Raw genomic sequence first — 22,567 nt, 5'->3', positions numbered from 1 at the left:
GCACCAAATCCAACATGCTGTTTACACCCATGCACAGTGAATGCAAATTGGGTGCAAATTGTTACCATTCTGGCTTAGCAGCATTCCACGCTCGCTTTGCACGAGGGTGAGCGATTACCCAAGGTGCAGAGCAGTGGAGAATAGGGGCCAGTGGGTGCAGGTCTAAGCGCATAACCGAGTGGGTGCGTGGTTATGATATCGTAAAAGGTGGTAAATCAGAAGATGGCTTTGGGGCATAGAGTATGCCAGTCCAGACGCTACCGTTGTGTGATCCATTTGAGAGTTACACTGTGAAGACAGTGCGCTGTAAATGGGAGGAGTAATGCATCTGTTTCCAGGGGCCTCTACAAACAGCTGGGTGCCCAGGAACTTGCTGTCCCCTAGCAGCAGCACATGGAAATCACAGCTCCTTCCCAGCCATCCCCCTGAGAGGTGGCAGGGCAGCTCTATACAGGGACAGTTCATTCCAGAAAGTGAACGTGGGAGCTGAGTTCAGCTTCTTAAGTGGAAAACTATCCCAGCCACTCTGGACGGAGGAAGGAGAGGGGAGTGGAGGAGAGCAGGTCCAGCTGTCTAGCCAGTGGCATATTGTGGCACTTTGGCCATTACTAACTAACCATCAGGCCGCAGACTGTGAAGGAAGCAGTAGCTGATCTTTGAGTGGGCAGCCAAGTCCAGGGAATCTGGGAACCAAAGGGAGAAAGGATTGTAAAATACTCCACTACAGAGAGTCAAACTGGTGGAGGGGCAAAGACGAAGTATTTCTCCCGCCTTTCCCTAGTCTATGCCCTTAGCTTTCTGCCGAGGACTAAGCTGCAGAGCAGCGGGACATGAAACACAAACCCTCCACCCCAATATTGTATTTTGAAACTTGAAGATGAAGCATCAGAACTAATACTGATAAGCCACTTCAGGATGTGCATGGCTGGACCTTTGCCTTCTTGACAAGCATGCACATGAGTCAAGGGGGAAGGACTTCCTTCTGATCCAGTTCCTTCCCACAGCTGGGTATTCGCTCGTCAGCGCCTGGGCTGTATTTCTCGTCACCACCGACCCAGGGGCCTCCTGTCCTCAGAAGCAATGATATTGCAATAGTTCATCTCCTTCCAAACGCAGCACCAGGGACTCCTTTTGCTCAGGGCGATGTCCCCTACTCCTTGGAAGGAAGGTTCCAATCTATTTGAAGCAGAATTTAATCTTGTTGGGGGTAGTTTACACTGGGTAGTAACTAAAGATGGTGGAGTGTGGCATGCTTAGGGGGCTGCGCTCAGAGTTAAATGGAAGCAGGGGTGACGCTAAACCTACATCCGGCTTGGAAAAAAGAGCCGCACATCATTAACAGAGGGGTTATAACTGGCTTTAAACACATCAATGTTAATTTCTTCACACAAGTTGGAGAAAAGGCCCTGTATCCCTAACATTGTCTTTTGACAACTCATGTGATCCCAATCAGCAAATGTATTTCAGCCAGAAGGCTCCGTCTTAGAGGAGTTTCTATAGAGCAGAAGAATGCATATCATTAGGAGTGTAAATCCTTTGGAAAGCTGACGGGTACCATGAAAGGAGACATCAGCCGCGCGGCTCCCGGGCTGCTGAGGAAACACAGGCACAATTAGTTTCTGACAGAGGGACAGATGGAAACAGAGATGGATCCGTAGATGGGTGGAGATACCTGTACACACGGAAAAGGAGGGAGAGTGCAGGGACCTGCGCAGCTGTTTTGGGCTCAAAAAAGGTGACTTCTCTTGTTTTCCCCTTCCTTTCTCAATTTATCTGTGACTATTGTCCCTGGGAGATGGGTGAAGGGAGGGAATGCCAGAGCTGGACCTTTGCCCATAACCTGAGGTGGGTTGCAGCGGCTGTCGATGGCTTCAGCCAGGAGCATCTATCTGGCACGAGGGAATAGAAAAGCCTGCTGTGTCCATCTTTCCAACCTGGCGTGGGCAATGGCCTGAATTCTCGCTCTTTGGGGGTAAAGGGTGGGTCGGGGGAGGCAGAGCTATTTACCTCTAGGTTGCCAGCTCAGATCAGCAATAGAGAAGAGTTGTCACTGTCAGACAGCTGACTGACAGCCCTGGTGTGAGATGAGCTGCTGGGACCCTGTCCAGTGCGCAGATCATGGTAACCCCTTTCTCAGCTGGCAGCAATGAGTGGTGGGCCCAGAGACCGAACAAGCTGTGGAGAGTGGAGTAGAAGCAGGTGGGTTTGACTTTCGCTCTCTGCTGGGTCCATGGAAACCTGCTGCTCGTCTGGAAAGACAGGTGCACTCTCTGCCTGGCCAGTTCTGAGCTGCCTCATGGCAGAGCCTTGTGTTCATTACTGGCTATGAATGGTGGATGGAGCCGGGACCCGGGGCCACATATCTTCTCGTTGTTCTGCCTGGGGCAGTGAGTGGCCCCCGCCCTTGACAAAGCTGCCCTGGAGGGACGCTCTACCCCCTCTTTTGGCAGCACACTTTGATGTCGGAGCCACCAGTTGGCCTGTCTCTCAAGTCTGTCACAGCTGGCTGTGCCTTGTGGCTAGCAGGGAGGATCAGTCCCTGGCCTGGCTTCAGCATCCCTTTCCTACAGATGCAGTGGTTCCACAGGCCGTTCCTTCCCCCAGCCCCTTGATGCCTCATTCTCTTTGCTTTCCTGGCTTCCTGGGACTGATGCTTCCTGCAGCAGCTTCCCTGATTCCTCAGGGGTCGCCCTCCTGTAGCTCTTAGGGCAGCTTTCAGCCCGGCAACATGGTGCCCAGTCCTGCTACTTGGGGCAAGGCCTTTCCACAGACATTGCCAAACTGCTCTGTGGCTCCCAGGGGGCCTATCTCACCTCGGGCGGTGCAGAATGCTCCGGGGTGCTGGAGCGGGGCTGGCACACAAATGGGAGCCCAGCCTCAGAGCCTCCCTTTTCCAACTCTCGTTAATCATCTGGGAAAAGCAGAGCAATTTTCCCAAATGAGCAGAGCCTTGGCATTATTAGCCCTGGCCATTCTGTGGTCCCCAGCCCTGATGGATGGCAAGAGAGCCGCAGGCCCAATTAGCTGGAGCTGGCTGCGGGCTCATTCCATGCCCTGCAATGCCTGGCAAGCAACTGGGGTGGCAGCCAGGATAACGTCTTCCGTGCTGGGGACCTTCGCAGCCTGGTGCTGCTGCTCGCTCACCAAGAAAGTGCCTCGTTCTCTGGATTGACAGCTGAAAACAAGGCCCGGGCTCCAGGTCTTTGCTGGCTGGGCTGTCCAGGGCGGGGGAGCCCCTCCCAAGAGTTCCCTTCTCCATGGGGAGCTCCACTTTGAGGTTCAGAAGGGTTGTTATTGTAGAAACATGTCGGGTCTTTAAGAACCACCAGAGCCCTTGGATTCAGTAGGGGCAAAAGACCAAGGTCTTTGCAAAGGCTCATGTACTTCCGCCAGCGATCACAAAGGGAAAGTAGTCCCCCCCAGGGCACTTCTCTGGCAAGAGGTCAGAGCTAGCTGCTGCCAGAGCTTATACACTAGCAGAGGGTACAGAGGGGCCACAGGGAGAGCAATCTCTCATGGTAGATCCCAGTGCTGGGGGGAGATGGAGGCAGGTTAGCAAATGTCAGACTAAGAGAGTGACTTGACCAGAGCAGACAGCGCCCTACTTGGCAAGGTGCCTAAGTCCCTTGGGCTGCAGAGGCATGCCTAGGAGTGTCTTGCCCATGCCGAATGCACAGAGCACTAACTAGCACAGTATCTCTTGGGGAGTAAATGGGGCACACACTGTTCAGAAGGCGGGGTGGGACTCAGGACACCTGGGATCAATTCCTGGCTCTGCCACAGCTCCTGGGGTAGCGATGGGCAAGTCACATAGCCTCCCTGGCCTAGTTTCCCCTCTGGGAAATGGGGATCCCGCCTTCTCCACGTCTGTCTTCTCTAGTTAGACTGGAGCTCTTTGGAACAGGGTCTCTTGCACCGTGTCTGCAGTGCCTGGAACTACGTGGCCCTGATCTCAGCTGGGGTCTGGCCAGTGCCTGGCACAACCAGGCTCTGATCTCGGCCAGGGTCTGTGCATTGCCTGGCACAACGAGACCCTGATCTCAGTGGGGGTCTGGGCAGCGCCTGGCACAACGGGGCCCTGATCTCGGCCGGGGTCTGGGCAGTGCCTGGCACAACTGGGCTCTGATCTCGGCCAGGGTCCATGCAACACCTGGAACAACGAGGCCCTGATCTGAGTCAGGGTCTGCGCAGCCCCTGGCACAACCGGGCCCTGATCTCAGTTGGGGTCTGGGCAGTGCCTGGCATGATGGGGCCCTGATCTCAGTTGGGGTCTGGGCAGCACCTGGCACGACGGGGACCTGATTTCAGTCGGGGTCTGGGCAGCGCCTGGCATGACGGGGCCCTGATCTCGGCCGGGGTCTGGGCAGCGCCCGGAACAACAGGGCCCAGCTCTTGGCTGGGACCCGTAAAAGCTATTGTAGTACCATTAATAAGATAAAAACATGTTCTGGAAGGAGGGGAACGATCCACCCTGGCTTTCCCGTATGAAGTCAGCTGTCACACAGTCATCTCTTTGTCCTCCCATTTCCTGCCCCTTCCTTCCCCCTCCTCCATGAGCTGGGGCCCATTTCTTGTTGCCCTTGCAAACAATCGGGAGCTTTCAGCCACCAAATAGAAGGGGAGGAAAAATCATCTCACCCCGATCTCAGCTTCCCCAGGAAAGTCTTGCTTCTTTCGGTGCCGTTTTGACTCCTGTGCCCTGACAAATAACCCCCATTGCTAGGCTACCAGGCAGCAGGCCTGGGAGGGCCAGGATGCGGGGCTGAGCTGAACTGGCCTGCAATGAGACCCTCCCTGGGGCCAGCCCTGAACCTTGGATGGGAACAAGCCCTGATTTCTTCAGGCCACCGACAGAACACGGCCAGGGAAACACCCACATAAGCCAGAGGGCCTGGGTGCCAGGCTGTATAACGTTTGGTGGTGCCCAGAACTGGTCCAAGCAGAGACCTGCCATCCACAGGGCCTCGCGTTTTGGGGGACCCTGCGCTACAGGAGGATGCAGGGTCTAGGGCAGCCTGGGGGGCTAGTGGGGAGCCTGGTGCCAGCAGCAGCAAGTGACCCAGCCCCAGCCTGCTTTGCCCCATCCTGCCGCTGTCGCTCGTGGGAGGGGATAGAAGCCGGAAAGAGGTGGGACACAGGTGTGGGGTGGAATGGCAGCAGGAGGGGGCAGAGCAGGGGGCGGGAAGAGGCGGGGCAGGGGCAGGAACTTGGGGGAAGGGGTGGAGTGGGGGTAGGGGCGAGGCAGAACAGGGGCGGCGAGAGGCAGGGCGGGCTGGGGCTGGGTCGTTCGCTGCTGCCGGTGTCAGGTCCCCTGCTAGCCCCGCAGACTGCCCTGGACCCCACGTCCCCATGAGGCACTTGGTAGGGGAGTCACAGGGCCTCGGGGCAGTTGCCCTGGTCCGTCCTATGGACGGGACGGCTCTGAAAATATAAGCCCAAATGTTGGTGAAGCCAGGCCCATGTTCCTGAATATTGGTCGAGCACGGCACCACGGGCACCTATAACTCGCTGCCTGTGCCAGAGGCTCTTCCTCTCGCTGTGCTGGGGCTGCAAAGCCTTCCTTGTCTCCAGCCCACTTGCTATTGCTCCGCCGGAGCATGCGTCTGTGGAGCTGCTGGCATCTGCCCTGGGAGCTCCAGGCCAGGCCTGGATACAACTGTCCTCCCTGCATGGCAGCCGCAGCTCTCCTCCCAGCCTCCCTCGCTCATGCAGAGCAGCCGTTTCCCTGTGGCAGAGCCGCTCCATCCTGGCCCAGGGATGGTCCTGGGAGCACCACAATTTGCCAGATTAGCTCTGGGAAGCTCATCTCAGCCTCTCTCCTCTCCTCTGGTCTCATTCCCACAGCGCTGTCCAGTGTCCACGTTCCACCTCCTCTTCCCATTGCTGTCAGCTGCTCCGTGGCCTTTGCCATAGCAATGCTCTCTGCTTTGCACCCAGCAGGCGTCTTTCCTCTCCTGGCTTGCCAGCTTCCAGCCCACAGCAGAGAGCACTGCCAGGCCGCAGAGCTGGGGGGGGTCACCCCTGGCCTCACACTTCTAGTTTTATAGACAGTGAAATCGGGGCCATCTCCCCTGTCTGTCCATCAGTCGGTCTGTCCCAGGATTTATGGGGTCCTCACTGCTGTGTGGCAAAGGGCACTAGAGTAACTGCTCGGGGGACTGAAATCCTATATTCACAGAATGGGACCATCAGTGCCCCTCTCTGGCATGCAGAACAGCAGGGAAGCCGAGGATGTGCCATGTGTGTCCAGGTTTGTCTCAGCAGCTTTGCCTGTTTGCTGCATTCAGCACCGGTCCCCAGGAAGCCTCCAAAGTGTGTGTGGATGGGACAAGTTCCTCACTTCTTGCTTTTCAGTGGTGCAGGCCTGGGTGTGGGGAGTATTTCGTTCTTAGCCCAGAAAGGATCGACCCACCCCTGCCGTCCCACGCGGCATTGGCCACACTGCCTGTCCGTCTGGACGCTGTGGGGATGGCATCACAGGCTGTGGGCTCTCCCACTCTGCACCCCACTGCTTCGCTGGCTCCCAGTGCCTGGGACGGTGATTGGGGAAACGAGTGTGACCCGGGTTCAAACTGCCAAGTGTAAGCAGGGCCAGCGGCAGGAACTGCAGAGTGACGGGGGCACAACAGCTGGAAGCAGTTGGAGCATAAAGGGCTTTGGAGATAAGAGCCGCACAGCAGATGTGGGCTCCTCCGTCCAGCACCCTCTCACCGGTTCCCATTAGCGAGCTTCTGGCAGAGGCTGCAGGTAGGTCGGAGCCAGAGGCTGGCTGAGAAACAGGAAGGGGAGGGGCAGGGAGTTTGGGCCATGGGGCTCTCTGATGCTATCCCAGGGGCCCTGGCTCAGCTGCTCCCCAGTCCCAGCTACCGAGATCTCTGGACTTGGCTAGGGGGCAGGCAGCCTCCGGGCCTGCTGCACGTGGATCTGTGGCAGGGAGAGCTCAGAGAAATCCTGGTAGTTCCTCTTCTGCCTCTTTCCTGAGCCTCCAAAAGAGGCATGTCTGGCAGCTGATGGCAGCAGGGCTGGGCCCTGAGTTCTCGAGTCCTACCCCGGCACTGACACTGCTGCCTCAGCGGCCTTGGGTGCATCACTTCTCCCCGACCTCGATTTACCTCGCCGGGAGCTGGGCCAGTTAACGGCTACACGTCTGCACAGCCCCTGGTGCTGCCCCTGGGCCGTGCACGTGCAGCAGAGCTTGGCCGGGCAGGGCAGAATGCTAGGAGAGAGCAATTCCTTGGGGGTCCCTATGGATACAGCCCCCCTCTCTAGCCTAGGATTTACAGGCAGGGCCCAAGCTCAACCCAGAGTGAGGCCACCTTGGCTAACGTCGCCAGCTGCACCTTCTGCCCCTGCAGATTTACAAACGGTAAAGTCCAAATTACAGATCAATGGTCCTATGTGCCCCCAGTGCCATCCTGCCCCGTCCTGTGCTCACACCCCTACCCCCTTGTGTAGGGTGACCAGACAGCAAGTGTGACAAATCAGGATGGGGGTGGGGGGTAATTGGCACCTATATAAGACAAAGCCCCCAGTACTGGGACTGTCCCTGTAAAACCAGGACATCTGGTCACGCTCCCCTTGTGCCCTCTGCTCTGCGGGTCGCCCGGCTGTTTCTAAGGTTATGAGCTCAGCTGCACCCAAACAGCTCCTGGCTACTGGTGCCTCTGACCCCTGTCTGGGAGTGGACCCCCAAGTCCCAGGCTGGGTCGAAGTCAGGGGGGCCTCCTGCTGGGCCCCTTGCTGAGGTGTGGGGGGGGATGCAGCCCCCTCACAGTGTGACTAGCTGTGACCCTGGTATCCTGTAGCCCTGTGTTGGGCTCGATGGAGCACGCAGCCCAGATGAGAAGCTCTCTGCAGTCAGGCTCCTGAATCTGGCTGTCACCACCGGAGCTGGAGGTGCACACTGGAGCTCAGTCACTCCCAGCTCGGTCAGGACAGGCCCCAAGACGGCAGCAGCCCAGCTTGTTCCACTTTGCTGTCTGCTGGCTTCGGGCTGATGCAGCCGGACGACTCTGGCGGAGGGCGTGGGAAGGAGGAGAAGCAGGAACAGCTTCACACCTGCGCGTCTGCCAGGCCTGAATAGACGGGATCTCAGCAGGCCGGGATCTCCTCCAGGCTCGGCAAGCAAAGCCTCTCCCTCGCCAGCGTGTGCACAGCCTTGCTTGGTTGATGAATTTGTCAGAACTTGAAAGGGCCCCTCGTTTATAATAAAACTTCCTGTTCCAGCCCCATTGCCAACTCAGCCGCAGGCAGGTTCACTGAGCGTCCAGCAGCAAGCATCTGTAAGGCAGCCCAGGGAGGTCTCCCTGCAACCTCCCTGGGGATCCCTGGGAGGGGAATAAGCTTGGTGGGATTTCAGAGGCTGTTGCAGGGAGATGGAGATCGGGCTATATCAAATATAGCTCACTGTTTCCTGGCTTCAGGGAGCTTGCGAAAGTGGCTGGTGAAAGTGAGTCAGAGAGTGACATCCCCAAGCCGTCTGCTGCCTCCTCTGTCCGTGCATAGCGGGGACCTCGCTGGGCTGAGTGAACATGAAAAGAGGGGAAAGCTGCTAGACGGGGGAACCCTCCACCCCCTGCCTGTCATGCTCCAGTCCAGCTCCCCGCGCATGCAGGTTTGGAGATGCAGCCAACGGGGAACCAGGAGTTGCTGGGACAGCCCTTCTTGTGATGAAATTTTACCCCCCACCAGGAGAGAGAAAATGAAAAAGTGGTGGCATGCGCAGGTGCTCTGCCCAGGAGCTCACTGTGGGGCAAGGTGGTGACAGGGATGGGGGCAGCTGCACAGCTGTTTTTCGGGGGTCAAACCTCCTGCCCAAGGAGTCATGGGAAATGCCTTGATGAGCAGCAACTCTGGAGCCCCAGCACATGCTGCTGCAAATTGCATGACTGGCATATGACATAATGCAAAGAGGGTCAGTGCTGAGGAAACAGAGCCAAGGTTTTCTCTCTCTCTTTCTCTCTGCTGGTTCTCATCCTCCTTTTCTCTGCATATCCCCCACTTCCCTTCCCCACAGTCTCTCCTCCTTCCACTTACCCCTCCCTGGCCCTCGGTGCTCATCTGTTCACTTCTAGCCCCCGCTGTGGCCCTGTCATGGATTTCGTGGCCCCAGCGGGCTCCGTAGGGATCACAACAGGGTGGCTGCTTGGAGCCCCTCTTAGCAAAGGAAGGAGAATCCCCCAAAGGGATTTCCCAGGTGGGTGCTTCACTGGGAGAGGCAGCCTGGGAAAGGGCGAGGGGTCTGAACACAGGACATGTCTCCAAGATCTCCTGGCTCTGTCCTGAGCGGCCTCTGCCAAGTCGCCCTGGCTCACGGGCTCCTCCAGTGAGGGTGTAACTCGGCTAGCCCATGCCTGGGGTTTTCAGGCAGGCGAAGCCCGGCAGAGGATAACACTTCTGCGCTTGGCATACCTGAACTCCATGGCCTGGTTTTCAGAGAGAGCCCAGTTCAGCAGGGATTGCGGATATAGTGGCCTCACTCTGGGCAGCCAGGCTGGCAATGTTCCGCTGGAGCTCTCTCCCTGCCCGGGGGGCTGTGCAGATCAGCTGGCTGGAGCGGGGCTGCTCTTGGAGCAGCGAAGCCCGGTATGTCTGCTAAGTATTGGTGTTAATAGCAACAGTAAGAAAGGTAAGTAACTGACCATTCATTATTAATGCCTAATGATCTGTCCTCTTGCTTTGAAAGGATGCAGTCAAGGTGGTGCAAAGAGAAGCAAGGTCACCACCCAAATCCCTCTTTATTCCAGGGCTCTGGGGGGTTGGGGCATCTCTGTGTCACTTGGACTAAAGAGGAATTTGCCAACGGCCAACAAAGACGCGTTTGATCCAGAGGGCTCCTCCCCAGCCTCAGTCGCTCCAGTGCTGCCACCCTGCCAGGAAGCCGTGATCCTCAGTGACATGATAGTTGTGCTACAGAGGCAGCTTGGTGGCTTCTTGGCAGAGTCAGACAGGAGGAGACGCAGGGGGAGGGATGTAGCGTTTGCATTAACATGAGCAGGGCTGGCTCCCAGAAGGAGGGGCTCAGACTAGGCTCCAATCTAAACTCCTCCTCCCCCCTGGACCCTGGGTCTGACCTTTCCAGCTTGGGCTCACCTCTGGGAATTAACAGCCCTGTTACAGACAGCAGCAGCAGATGAACCAGGACAGGGCTGATGGGGTCAGGCGATGCGTGTGGGGAGTCCCACTCTGCTGGCAGCAGCCTGGTGAATTTCTGAGGCCTGCAAAGGACAAGACCAGGTTCCGAGGGAGCCCGGGAAGCAAGTGCCAAGGCGTATGGATGGTGTGCGTGTCTGCATCGATTCTCTGTGTCTCCCGCTCCAGCCCGAAGCACCACATCGCCGATGGAACAAGCGGAGCGGAGATTTACAGTGGCTGACGCGACACACCGACCCTTCCACTCCACTTGTACAGCAGCATTTTCATCGATCTCTCGGAAAGCTGACAGCTCGGCAAAAGAATGAATCGTTTGTTTCCACGGCACTGCCAACAGATCCTTCAGTGTTCCACTGGAGAGAGACAGAGACAACAGCCGGCAGCCCCACAACCCACCACCACATCACTGCCGCCTCAACCCCACCTGCCGTGCGACCACCACAACATCACAACGACTACAACACCCAGAACCCACTGACTACCACGATATCTAGACTGCCTCAGTCCACTGCCTGCTGCAGCCTCACCTGCTGAACCGGCTTCAACACCACCGCAGCCCCTCCCCACAACCCAGCTGGAATCATGGCACGTTCCACATGACACGGAGTCGTGGGAATAGGAGCGTTGGACAATACACAGAAATGACTTTTTGCTCCTCCTGAATCCCGTACACAGATCTCCTGGTAGCTAATGCCCTGTGTCACCTGCAGGGTGACTAGGCTGCTTAGTTTCTTTTCTGTGGGAGGAGGTGGAAGTGGGAACAGGGTGAGAAGGGAATTCAATTCAGTGTTTGGGACTGCGGGTCCCGATCCTGCCAGCTGTTAACTCCTGGCTGGAGCTGCCTGGATTTCAGGGAGGGTCTGGGCAGATATACAGATTCTGCCCTTCGGAATAGCTCCCAGGGCCCTGGCTAGGTCAGGGCTTCGCAGTCACAGCTCAGTGTCCCAGGCCTGGCACTAGGGGCATGTCCCTTTGCTCCACACCAGGGCAGTAATTATAATTAGAATAAACACTTAGCTCTTATTGAGTGCTTTTCATCAGTGGTCGAGAACCTGGCAGTAGACAAGGTAACCCTGGCGGCTTCAGAGGAGTAGCTCCAGATTCACACCGGGTTAAACTGGAGTGGAATCAGCTCTGTGCTCTGGGCCTTCATGCCGCACTCCCACTCGCCTCCCGTTTCACTACGTGCCGGTGCTGGGCTAGTGCATAGCCCAGGCTGCTCTGTCGATTGTGAGACTGAAGTCTGGAGGAGTCCAGGCTACCCAGTGCAGCCAAATGGGCACAGTTGGCACAACTGAGGTCTGAGCCTGGCGCATCTGCTCCAAGAGGTTGGTTGGGTCTCTTGGCTGAGGTCTAGGAGCAGAAAACGTTTAACAAGGCAGCTTGGTGCCCAGCCAAGCCGAGCAAGGAAAACGAGGCCAGGAGGGGACGGCTCAGCCCCTTACCCTGCCCTGCCTGCTCAGACTCTTAATGTGGGTCAGTGTTAATCACGGGGCCGAGCCAGGGAGCCGAGTGCGTGGGCGAGGGGCTCGCCTCCACTCACCACGCCATAAAGAGCATAAATGAGGCTCCACGGTAGAGGAACAGCTGAGTGCCGCCAAGGAAAGTCCCTGCCTTTGGCAGCCAGACAAGCTGACAGCGGTGCCGGTTCGGTGACCAACCAGGGGGGCCGGCAGCCCCGTAGCAAGGCTGGAAATGTGACCCTCTGTCTTAGAAGGTTAAACCCGTGACACATCTCTGACATGTCTGACAATGAAACCCAGCCTTCCCGGGTCAGCCCCCAAGGAGGCGACCTCTGAACCAGCAGGAGGTCGCATCTCATTAAAAATGTATCTGTCCAGTTCTGTATCGATGGCCTTTACTTGCTGTAATTAAAAAAAAATTGTGGTCCTAGAGCAATGTTCTCCTGGAGCAATTACCTGGCGGTCAGTATAGACAATGGCATAAATGTGATATGTATCCCATCCAACCATGGCTTAATGATGAACTGTCGGGTACAGAGGGTGAGCAAAGCACAGAACTTGTACCACAGCCTCCGCTAGAGTGAGTGGCTGGGGAAGGGAATCCAGCCAGAAGAAGAGATCTCATTGGGCTGGGTGACTTTTGTCTGTTTTGTCTGTTCTGTGAGATTCCCCCACTTGGGCTGGGCCCCCAGCCAGCCATCGGCCTTAGAGGCCCAGAAAGCTCAGTTTTAGGAAGATCACATTTTATGCCAGATAGAGGTAGGGGGAGGGAAACAAATTTCATGGCTGTGGCATCTTCAGGAGATGGTGCCTCGTCCCGGTGACATTCTGGGGGGTCTAACCAATATAAATGCAGTGAATTAAAGTCAGCTGCAGTCTGATCAGCTGGGTCAATCTAAAGTCACAAGGGGTCCCTCACCCCAAAGTGAACACCTCCCTTTATGACAGGAATAAGGGTTAAATTGGGGAGGCCAAATCCTTGCTAAAGCCTAATCCTGCAGGGAGCACCACTGTACTGGCCCCATGGAGGTCAGTGAGTGCTGTGGGGTCTATGACTGCAGAATTCATTGCAGTATCCTTGGTCCCCTGACTGCACTAGGAGTTTGCCAAAGGACAGACTTGATCTGTGCACTGGTTAAGGGCCCTGGGCTCTGGCTCAAAGTCTGGTCCGAGTTTTAAAACGACCTTCATTTGGAAAGCTGTTCTTTGGGTGGGCACATTGCAGGGTGGGAGATCTGTAAAGTGGTTGCCCATCTCCCTGCTTCACATGTCATGCCCAGACAGGAGGGCCCCTTTCTGGAGCGGCTGGAACGCTGTGAGGGTCTTGGTGGAATGACTTTGCAAGCTAAGGCAGCCCACGTCTCGTTATTGGTTTTTAGTAGCATCTCTGTTGGGAAAAGTCCTTTCGGGCTAAATGTTCAGAGTCAGAACCTGGTTTGTGGTGAGCAATTCCATGTGCAAACAGAGACCTGAGCATGCAACTGAAAATGAGCTTGTGATTAGTTCATGCACTGTGGGCAAAACTCCACTTGGGCAGAGGCCTAGGCATCAATTAGGTCCCACTCAAACCCCTTCGGGTGTGCTCCGGGAGCGGGTAATTGGACTGAGACCTGATTGAGCTGAGTGGACCAGGAGCAGGCCCTCTGTGTTTAAAATAAGTGTCCAGGGTGTTTTGCTCTTGAGGATACTTCTAAACATCATCTTGTTTCACGGCTTTTGTGCTGCTAAGAACAGCTCCAGCCAGCACCCAGACTCCAGGCAGTGCTAGGGAACAGGAGGTATTTCGCTTCGCATTCCTTGCAGAGTTAAGGAATCAAATATTTTCCTGGGGCAAGATTCTAAGGAGTGACTGGCGACTGCAGAGGCCTCCATTTGTGGGGCCTCATCTTGAGACGTTTCAAAGGGACCCAATTTTCAGAAAGTGTTGAGCATGGACCTCAGGAAACCAGGCTCTTTTCAGGCGTCCCAGACCAGCTCTTTGAAAGTGAGACACCCTGAATTATGAGTCACCTCTGATTGCAACGGCTTCTTGGCTAGGGGTGGTATGCCTCACTGGAGCAGGCTGAAATTTACTGCTTCCCAAACAGCTAGAACATTATCAAGACACATCGAGTGACTGCGTGCCACGCATGGCTGCCTAGGGCACTTGTACGGCCCAGGCAAAGCTAATGCTCCCTAGGATCGCGTCTGTAAATTACTGCTCTTTGAAATGAGCCCGTTGCTAAAAAGGTGAAGGTCAATGTAATTTTTACCACTATGGGTGAAGCCTGACTCCTGTGTTTGACTTTTCAAATCCCCTTCAGCGCTCTAGAATGGTCGGTGTCAAAGCCAGGCCTGCACCTCATTCTGCACGGAGGGCCAGCAAGGCGTTCCCATTCATGTATGCAAAACTGCAAGTGGTGAGATATTGTTTGCTGATCTGCGGGGGCCTCCCTTTCTCCTAATCCAAGCCTGGAGAAGTGTCACGACAGCCCCACTGGGAATGACAAGAGATCTCCCTGCCTGCCTTTCTGCAGAATGCCTGTGCCCATGCATGGGGGGGGAGTATTCTGAATATCCCACTACTATGCACATGAGTGTAGCAAGTTGGTTCCCATCATGTTGCTTATCCGCTGCTCTGGTCAGGGCTAGACAGCACAGAGGTAAAAGCGCTCCTGACCACTGGTGCCTGCACCAGCGAGTCGCTTTACAGCACATGGAACACACCTGCACTCTGCAAAATCACCACAGCGAAACCAGGCCTAAGGCGACACGTTGCTCCTCTGGTCAGGGCCCTGGGATGGAAGCGTAGCCTGGTAATGCACTACGAGCCGTTCTGGGTTTGAAGTGCAGCGCACCAGTGTACAGGGGATTTCTAGCACATGCTTCTGAGGTCATCGGCATCGTTCACCTGATGCCAATGCCCAGAGTGCAGGTGTGGGGATACAGGGCAGGAAGAGCTGCAATCAGATCAATACATGAATTCAATAAACACCCTCTTGCAGGTGTTGAATGACAGAGGCAGCAAATCCACAGAGTGCCTTCAACTGTGTGTTTGTGTGTGAGAGAGAAGGAGAGATCGTCCTATAAAATAAGTCCACTGGGGAATTTGTCAAGGAGTCTTGGCGAACGCGGCAGGGCTGTGATGACAACACTGGATGCTGTAGCTTTGCCATGGTAGCTAATCAAGGTGGCATCAGAAGGACTAAAGTGTATGTAAATTCTTTCCTGATGAGATCCCCAAACAGGAGAGGTTCAGGTGCTCACTGGGTCCTGAATTATCCCCCAGGAATCAGGGTGTGAAACTCCCCTCTCCCCTAAGCTGCTACCGGCTCAGTCTCCAGGGCGCACCACCTGGCTTGGGAGACATCTGGCATGGGGCTGAGGGCATGGAGCCTTAGCAAAGGCAAGGGTGGAATCCCCCAGCCCCGGTGACCTGGAGCAGGCAGAGGACATGCTAGGAAAGATTTTACACCCTGCCTGGCTCATGACCACAAGCTCAGGCCCTGAGCAGACTGAGGTGGAATCCTGGCCCCCTGGGAGTCAACTGGATGTTTGCCATTCATTCGAATGGGGCCAGAATTGTGCCCCTGGTCTCTGTCTGTATGAACTGCCACTGAAGCCTGCGGGTGGGAGTGCCTGCCTCGGGGATGCAAGCTGCAGTGCAAGAGGAGGAGGAGGGAGCAAGAGGGACAGAGACACAACACAGAGATGTCGCAAAAAATCCCAGAGTTAGCAGTTTGCATTTAACTCGGGGGCAAAACTGAAATTGACACTGATGGGAAAAGTTGCCCCATGGCATTGGAAAGAAAAGCCTCTCTGTTTCGTGGATCTACAAGTGAAAACCTTTTGATGTTGCAGAATATAATTAATGTCATATTGTCTGAGCCGGTGATAAATCAGGACGTAGATATAGAGGTTTCAAGATCCAGCACCGAAGAGTCAGGCTCCCCTGGCCCATCAGAGCTACTGCTAGAAAACAGCACCTTTTCCACATCCATTCTTCTGTCACCTGGCTTTCCTTGCAGGGATCCCATTACCCGCCCCCCGTGGACCTGTCCGTGCCTGCAGAGCTGCAGATCCCTGTAGTGCTCCACTGGATCCTTTCACACTCTGGTTCCAAATCATATATCTCCCCAGGTTACACGGCCCTGCCCCTGGGTTTCATTTTGGGATTCTCATACCTGCATCTCACTGTCCCTATGGGAAAGGGTCCCTGAATCTCTGAGACCTTCTTCTCCACAGCACGCACCCCAATCTTTGAGGTCTCCCCACTGGGTAGCATCCTCCCAGCCAGGGCCATCAAGACGGGCTGCCAAGCCTCCCCTCCACAAAGGTTTCAACCAGGTGGAGTGAGTCTGAGCACAGCACTGCGGGACGGGGCAGCACACTGGGGTCTCTAGATTTCCTTGTGCTACTGTTGCTTCCTTTTTTTTTTCTGCTTGGGGCGGCAAAAACCCTGGAGCTGGCCCTGTCTTCTCCCCCTCCTCAGGGAGGGAGGGACATATCTCCTCAGTGCTTTCTTCCTCCTGCAGATCCAGGGAGCAGGAGATCAGGCCGAGCAGTCTGGTCTCCCTCTCCCAGGGCAGTGCAGAGAATTGATCATTAGTCCCCAAATCCCACATGCCTTCTGATATGACATCCCTGCATTCAGACCTGCCACTGCCTTAAATGTCAGAAATGGGCAAGGAGGCTCTGCGCTAAACCCACAAGAGGCGGCTACGCTGCTGACATCAGCGTTGTTGTGTCCATTTATGCCAGGTCGGTGTTTGGTCATCTCTGGCAGTCCCAGAGCTCAGCATGGCTATTTCTAGAGAGACTGCTCCCAATGCAGGTTCATTTGCCTACCACAATAGCCCAGAGCTCTCCTCCATCAGTAACAGCTGAACCTGACCAAATGGCAGATCTTTTCAGTGAATTCAGGTACCAGGCAACTGGGTTAGCAGGATGGTTGCTGTGACGAAAGCAATAGTGTAAGGGCTTGTATAGATTCAAGGGATCTGAATGAGGCCCCCAGATAGGAGCAGCACTCCGTTATCTAGATGGTGAGATCTTCACGGTTCTGACTATGTCTTTATGCAGCCCCTAGCGCAATGGGGCCCTGACCTTGGTTGGGAGCTGCAGGTGCCAGGGGAACAACAGTAATAATCAATGCCCATGAGCTGGTGGGAAGATGAACTCTCGTTAGCATGTGACTGTCTTACTGGGCTTTTTGTCTGAGCTGTCGCACCACACATCAAGTAGCCGGGTAAGACATTGTCAGTCATGTTTGGCTGGCCAGGGAATTCCAGGTGAGTTAGTAACTGATAATGGCTCACAATTAATGAGTGGCTCATTGTCGCTTTGATATTTTGGTTCAGGAATGTGAGGCTGAGCCCTCCTGACTGTCACAGTCAAATGGGTTAGCAAAAAAATATCAGTACAAATGGCAAAGAACTTGCCAAAATAAAAACTCCTGCTGGATTCAAGGGATCCACCCTCACAGGCTGGAATATTGCAGCATATGCAAAATGCAGTGTTAGGCTCAACAATGCAAACTCATCGGGAGAAAGACAGAAATCTTGGTGCTGAGACCTAACGAATTTCCTGAGTCTAGCACAATTAACCCTGATGTAACTACAACATTGCTGGATGGCAGGAAACTAGAATAGAAGAAATGCTATAGGCAGAATGCCAAACAGTCCGTCCTCCGCAATCCGCCTGGCTATCCAAGCCAGTTACCGACTCTCACCACGAGGAGGTGGCGGTTGGACTTGCAATCCAGAGGCTTTCCTCAAATGAGGGATCCCAATCAGCATAATGCAATGGGAGGGGATGTCAGAGCAGAATCCCTAGGTGCTAATCCTAGCTCTGGGACCAATTCTGTCCTTGCATCATCCCTTTTGGAGGAGTAACATACCACTCAGCCTGAGTACAGATGGGTGAAATTGGGCACTCAGCAATCTTGGGTATGTCTCTTCACCTGTCTGTGTCTTGGCTCCCCACTCTACCCTGTGGGATTCTGATAATATCTAACTCACCAGGCTATTACCAGGGGAGCTTTGAGCACCTGGCCAGAACATTACTGCTTCAATGCGGCACTGGCTGCTCTTCTTTTTATTTTGATCAGGGCCCCCGATTCACTTTTTCTGAATCCACCAATCAACGCAAGAAGGTAGAACCTGACCCCTGCTAGCAAATGAAAAAACAAGTTATGGATATGACCCTACCAATTTCACTGTCCATTTTGGTCATTTTCATGGTCATAGGACTTTAAAAATAATAAATTTCGTGATTTCAGCTATCTAAATCTGAAATTTTGCGGTGTTGTAATTGTAGGGATCCTGACTCAGAAAGGAGTAGTGTGTGTGTGTGGGGCGGGGGCACAAGATTATCGTAGGGGGGTTTTGATCCTGCTACCCTTACTTCTGCACTGCTGCTGCTGGCGGCACTGCCTGCAGACCTGGGCAGCTGGAGAGTGGTGGTTGCTGGCCGGGAGACCAGCTCTAAAGGCAGAGCTGCCGCCAGCAGCAGTGGCACAGAAGTAAGGATAACATGGTATGGTGTTGCCAGCCTTCCTTCTGCACTGCTGCTGGTGGGCCGCTGCCTTCAGAGCTGGGCACCTGGCCATCAGCCGCTGCTCTCCGACTGCCCAGCTCAGTAAGGGTGGCAATACCATGACCTGCCTAAAATAACCTTGTGCCCCCCTGCAACTCCCTTTTGGGTCAGGACTCTGGTCTCCCGCCGTGAAATCTGTATAGTATAGAGTAAAAGCCCACAAAATACCAGATTTCACGGGGGGAGACCAGATTTCACGGTCTGTGACATGTTTTTCATGGCCATGAATTTGGTAGGGCCCTAGATATGGAATAGACCTTCCCCTTCCCACTGCTTTCACGCTACCCTTCACCAGGAGCCTTTGCAAAACCCCTCCTTGAGAAAGTGCTCATGTGTCTTTCCACCTTCCATCCCACCTCTCCACCCCACAAACAAAAAGTGCTGGTTGTTTGCACTGCCAAATTCTTCCTTTGCAAATGAAGGTCTGAACACGTTTCATTTCACTGACTGGCCTTTATTCCCCACTCAGACTTGGAAACTTTGTGCATAATTAGGTACGTTTCCCCTTCCCGCCCCAAAAAGGCATTTTCCTTCCAGAGAACATTATTCGTCGTTATGTAGACAGTCCCATGTGCGTGCATACAGCGTGAGACACACATGGTCCAGGGGCTGAGTCTTGTGCCCGGCACCCTCCCTCATAGCTCACACCTGGGGAAATAGAATGCAAAGTGAGTGCACTGATTTGCACAGATGTAAATAAGGGTGTCTGGGGTGAGGCCCTGGTGAAGGCAATCCTATCGGGAAGAGGGCGATTCTGAGAACATCTTCAACCCCTTAACTTGAGCCTCTCAGAAGGAAGCCTTTTCATAGAGGGGATACAGCCAATGAGAAGAGGCCGAAGTGGGGAGAGAAGGCAGTAAGCAACAGGAGGGGGATGTCACTTGGGGGAACCCTGCTGTTTATTGCAGAGATCCGCTTGTGTTGTTTTGATGTGTATCTTTTGTGTTAGTTACATTAGTTTCCTTTTGTTCCCCGCCATGGCCCTGCTCCGGAGCCGAGAGGGCTGCAGAGATTGGGGCTGCAGATCAGCTCTGGGTTTTCCTTCTCCCAGCACAGCACAGAGTGCCTAGGCCAAGGTCACCCGGCAGAAATGAGTGCAGCTCAGCGCCTGTGGAAACAAGATTTGACAACAGGCTTTGTGTTTTCTTTCCTTTGTCAGAGCAGGGGCTGCCGGGCGATGACACACATCCATTCCTCCCTGCCACCTGTTTACCAGCCATGCCCAAAATCCTCGGAGCAGAGGGAAGTCCCAACAGCTACGCCAGGCAATGAGATGGGGAACTGACTGTCCCATCTGCCCAGCTCGCACTGTGTATGGGGATCTGTGTAAAGAGAAGAGATGCGGTGGGCGTTCGGCACTTTGGAAATGTGACAGAGAGACAGAGCCGTCTGCTCCAACAGGTCAGAGCAGCAGCATTGTTGCTACTTTGGATCCTTTAAGAGTGAAGGAAGAACATGCATGTCAGGAAGAGGAAATGCCACGGGTTGAATGTTCTGACCCTTTAGATGCACTGCAATCCAGTCCTCCTGCTTTCTCACCAAGTGCCTTTGATCTACCCTCACCCCAAGAAACAAATGGAGGTGTCTCTTGAACTCATTTGTAGTCCTGGCTTTCAAGCATCTTCAGCTCTGTGTTTCTGCTTAGCCCTTTGGGCTGAGTCAGTGCAGTTCACACGGAGACATTAGCAGATAGCACTTTATCTTACCGACCTCATGTATCTGCTCTGCTCCTTCAGAAGGGGGACGTGGCTCAGTTTCTAAATGAAAAGGGCCTGAGCAGGAATAATGGATCAGGGACATTAGCTTCACTCTGCAGCGCAGTGCTCAACCTTCCGAGACCTGCTGGCAACTCTGACCTTTCCGATGTCTGATGGAGACGCACTGCAAGGGACACAACCAAAAAATGGCCTGGCTGGAGAGCAGAGGCGAGAGCTGGCCATGACGCCAGCGTCGCTGCTTTAATGGCTAGAAAGTTTTCTATAACCTGCTTTCCTGATTCAGCGTTTCTGCCATGTGTAATTTACAGTCATGTCCAGTGAGACAGCTGCAGCTTTACACGGGACACGGGCAAATTTAGGTTTAAAATGAGTGATCTACCTTGCCATGAGGGACGGGGTGGTGAAGTCTGTTCCAGAGAACACCGCATTAGCTGCTCTCCGGTACATCTGGCTGGGCGATTTCTGTAATCACAGTGCTATGACCAACCATTAGAATTTGGTTTAGATTCTAATAACAGGCTGTGGTTCTGAAGCATGAGGTCTGTTGCTAGAAAGGGCTCTGGCTTGTTGTATAATTGCCTTTGCAGTGCATCTCCTTTCCAGTCGGAGCCCAGCAATGGCAGCTCTCATGAATGTGCTCGGGATATGTGACGGGACTGTGTGGCATTGCCACAAGTTTCTGTTTGATCTTGTTAGACATACGTACTTGGTGTCACGTGCGTATTCAACACTGGCTAATACTGCACCATAGAAAAAGTCTCATGTTAACGACTTTTGTCACAAAAGTCATTAACATAATAGGACTTCCACATCAAAATTGAATATTAATACTACACCAGGCTGCGGCAGTAAGAAGGATAATTGCTCTAATACATTTTCCAGTAAGATTTTCGCATCATAGTAGCAATTGCATTAGCAAAACCGATTATTAACACATCTGATACAATGGAACGGGCTCATAGGAGTTAAGTTGGTTCCTTTTTTCTCAGGACTACAGCCTGAGTGGTTGAGCTGTGTCTCTCTCCTTCACCTCTCCCCAAAAGAAAAATAGCCACCACCCAAATCACAGACCCAGACAGAATGGATGCTACAAGCCATGGGAAGTAGGCAGCCAACTGGAAATGTTTATGGACATTTAGGAGATTGGGGGCCTGATCCAAAGTTGGTCAAGAGAAAAATTCCCCTTCACTTCTGTGGGCTTTGGCTCAGGTCCTGTTGTGTAAGTATTTGCAGCAGCAGCAGCAGCAGCAGCAGGGACGTTTTGCTGTTACAGAGACAGCTAAGTGACAGATCACTTGTATTATGTACAACACACTGGATTGCCAGTGCACATACCACATGCAACAGTTTCGGGTTGCTTTCCTGCAGCCCCTCCCAGGGCTAACCAGTAAACTAAATGCAGTGTGGCAGAGCATTCATAATCCTATATACATATCTCACTTTCTTGCACAGTGTTTGAATTGTAGAAGGTAATGGGGGGGCAGAGGGGGAGGCGTTCTCTTGCCTTTCATGAGTTTCATGTAGTTTTCCTGGATCTACTCAGTCACAGCTACCAGGGTGCGTCTTTCATTGGCCTTTGGAATGCATTGGATTGCACCTGATGCCTTAGATGTGTGTGTATGTAAGAGGGGGAAACTGAGAAAGAGAGAGACTTTGGGGTGAAAGTGAACAGCAAATTAGACATGTCTTTGCAATGTGATTTGTCAACAAAACAACTAGGCCATTGCAACTCTGAGCTGTGTAATGAGAGCCATCACCTCCCTGGAAAGAAAGGAAAAATGTCTCTTGTGTGTCCCCACCTGGGATATCACCATAGCTGAGAAAGCTGTATATCCAGGATCAGAAACCAGCCCTCCTGATTCCCAGCCATGTGCTTTCAACACCAGAACACACGTCCTCTATTGTTCCTTGTGTGCTCCCTCCTGATCTTTGTCAGCCTTTTTAAGTCTGGATGGAAAATGCATCCTAGAGAGGATACACCAGCATACAAGATTCTCTAAAACCATAGGTCCAAACCTGGGGTCTGTTCACCCCTCCTTCTTTCTTCAGGGACTACATCAAGGAGCACACAGCTCACTCAGTGAGGGCGTTGGGGCAAGGCCTTACAACCAGGGCCCTGTCTCTTGTGCATGGACATCAAAGATTCTGCAGCAGGCCCCTGGTATCCTTCACTCAAACTCCCCTCCTTCAAATGTGGGGCTGTTTTGTCCCCCTGCATGCCCACCCTGCACCTGAGAGATGGCAGAATATATGTGGCTTGGCTGTAGTCCTGTACATGTATAGATCTACATGGGGTGTGTACATATGAGTAGTGGGGATAAAGCGAGAGATAGATCAGTGGTTCTTAAACTTTTGCACTGGTGACCCCTTTCACACCGAAAACCTCTGAGTGCAACTCCCTCTTAGAAATTAAAACACGTTTTTATATATTTAACACCATTATAAATGCTGGAGGTGAAGTGGGCTTTGGGGTGGAGGCTTACAGCTTGTGACTCCCCCCGTAATAACCTCATGACCCCCTGAGGGGTCACAACCCCCAGTTTGAGAATCCCTGAGATAGACAGATAGATAGATAACATTGCTACACTAGAAAGTGGAGCAGAATAGAGGCCATTCCATGCACCAGGGCTGCCTTGAGGAAAACACAGAGATAGGCAT

The sequence above is a fragment of the Chelonoidis abingdonii genome, chromosome 13 (assembly GCF_003597395.2).
Source record: "Chelonoidis abingdonii isolate Lonesome George chromosome 13, CheloAbing_2.0, whole genome shotgun sequence".
NCBI lineage: Eukaryota > Metazoa > Chordata > Testudines > Testudinidae > Chelonoidis > Chelonoidis abingdonii.
Note: the sequence above shows the minus strand (reverse complement) of the source record.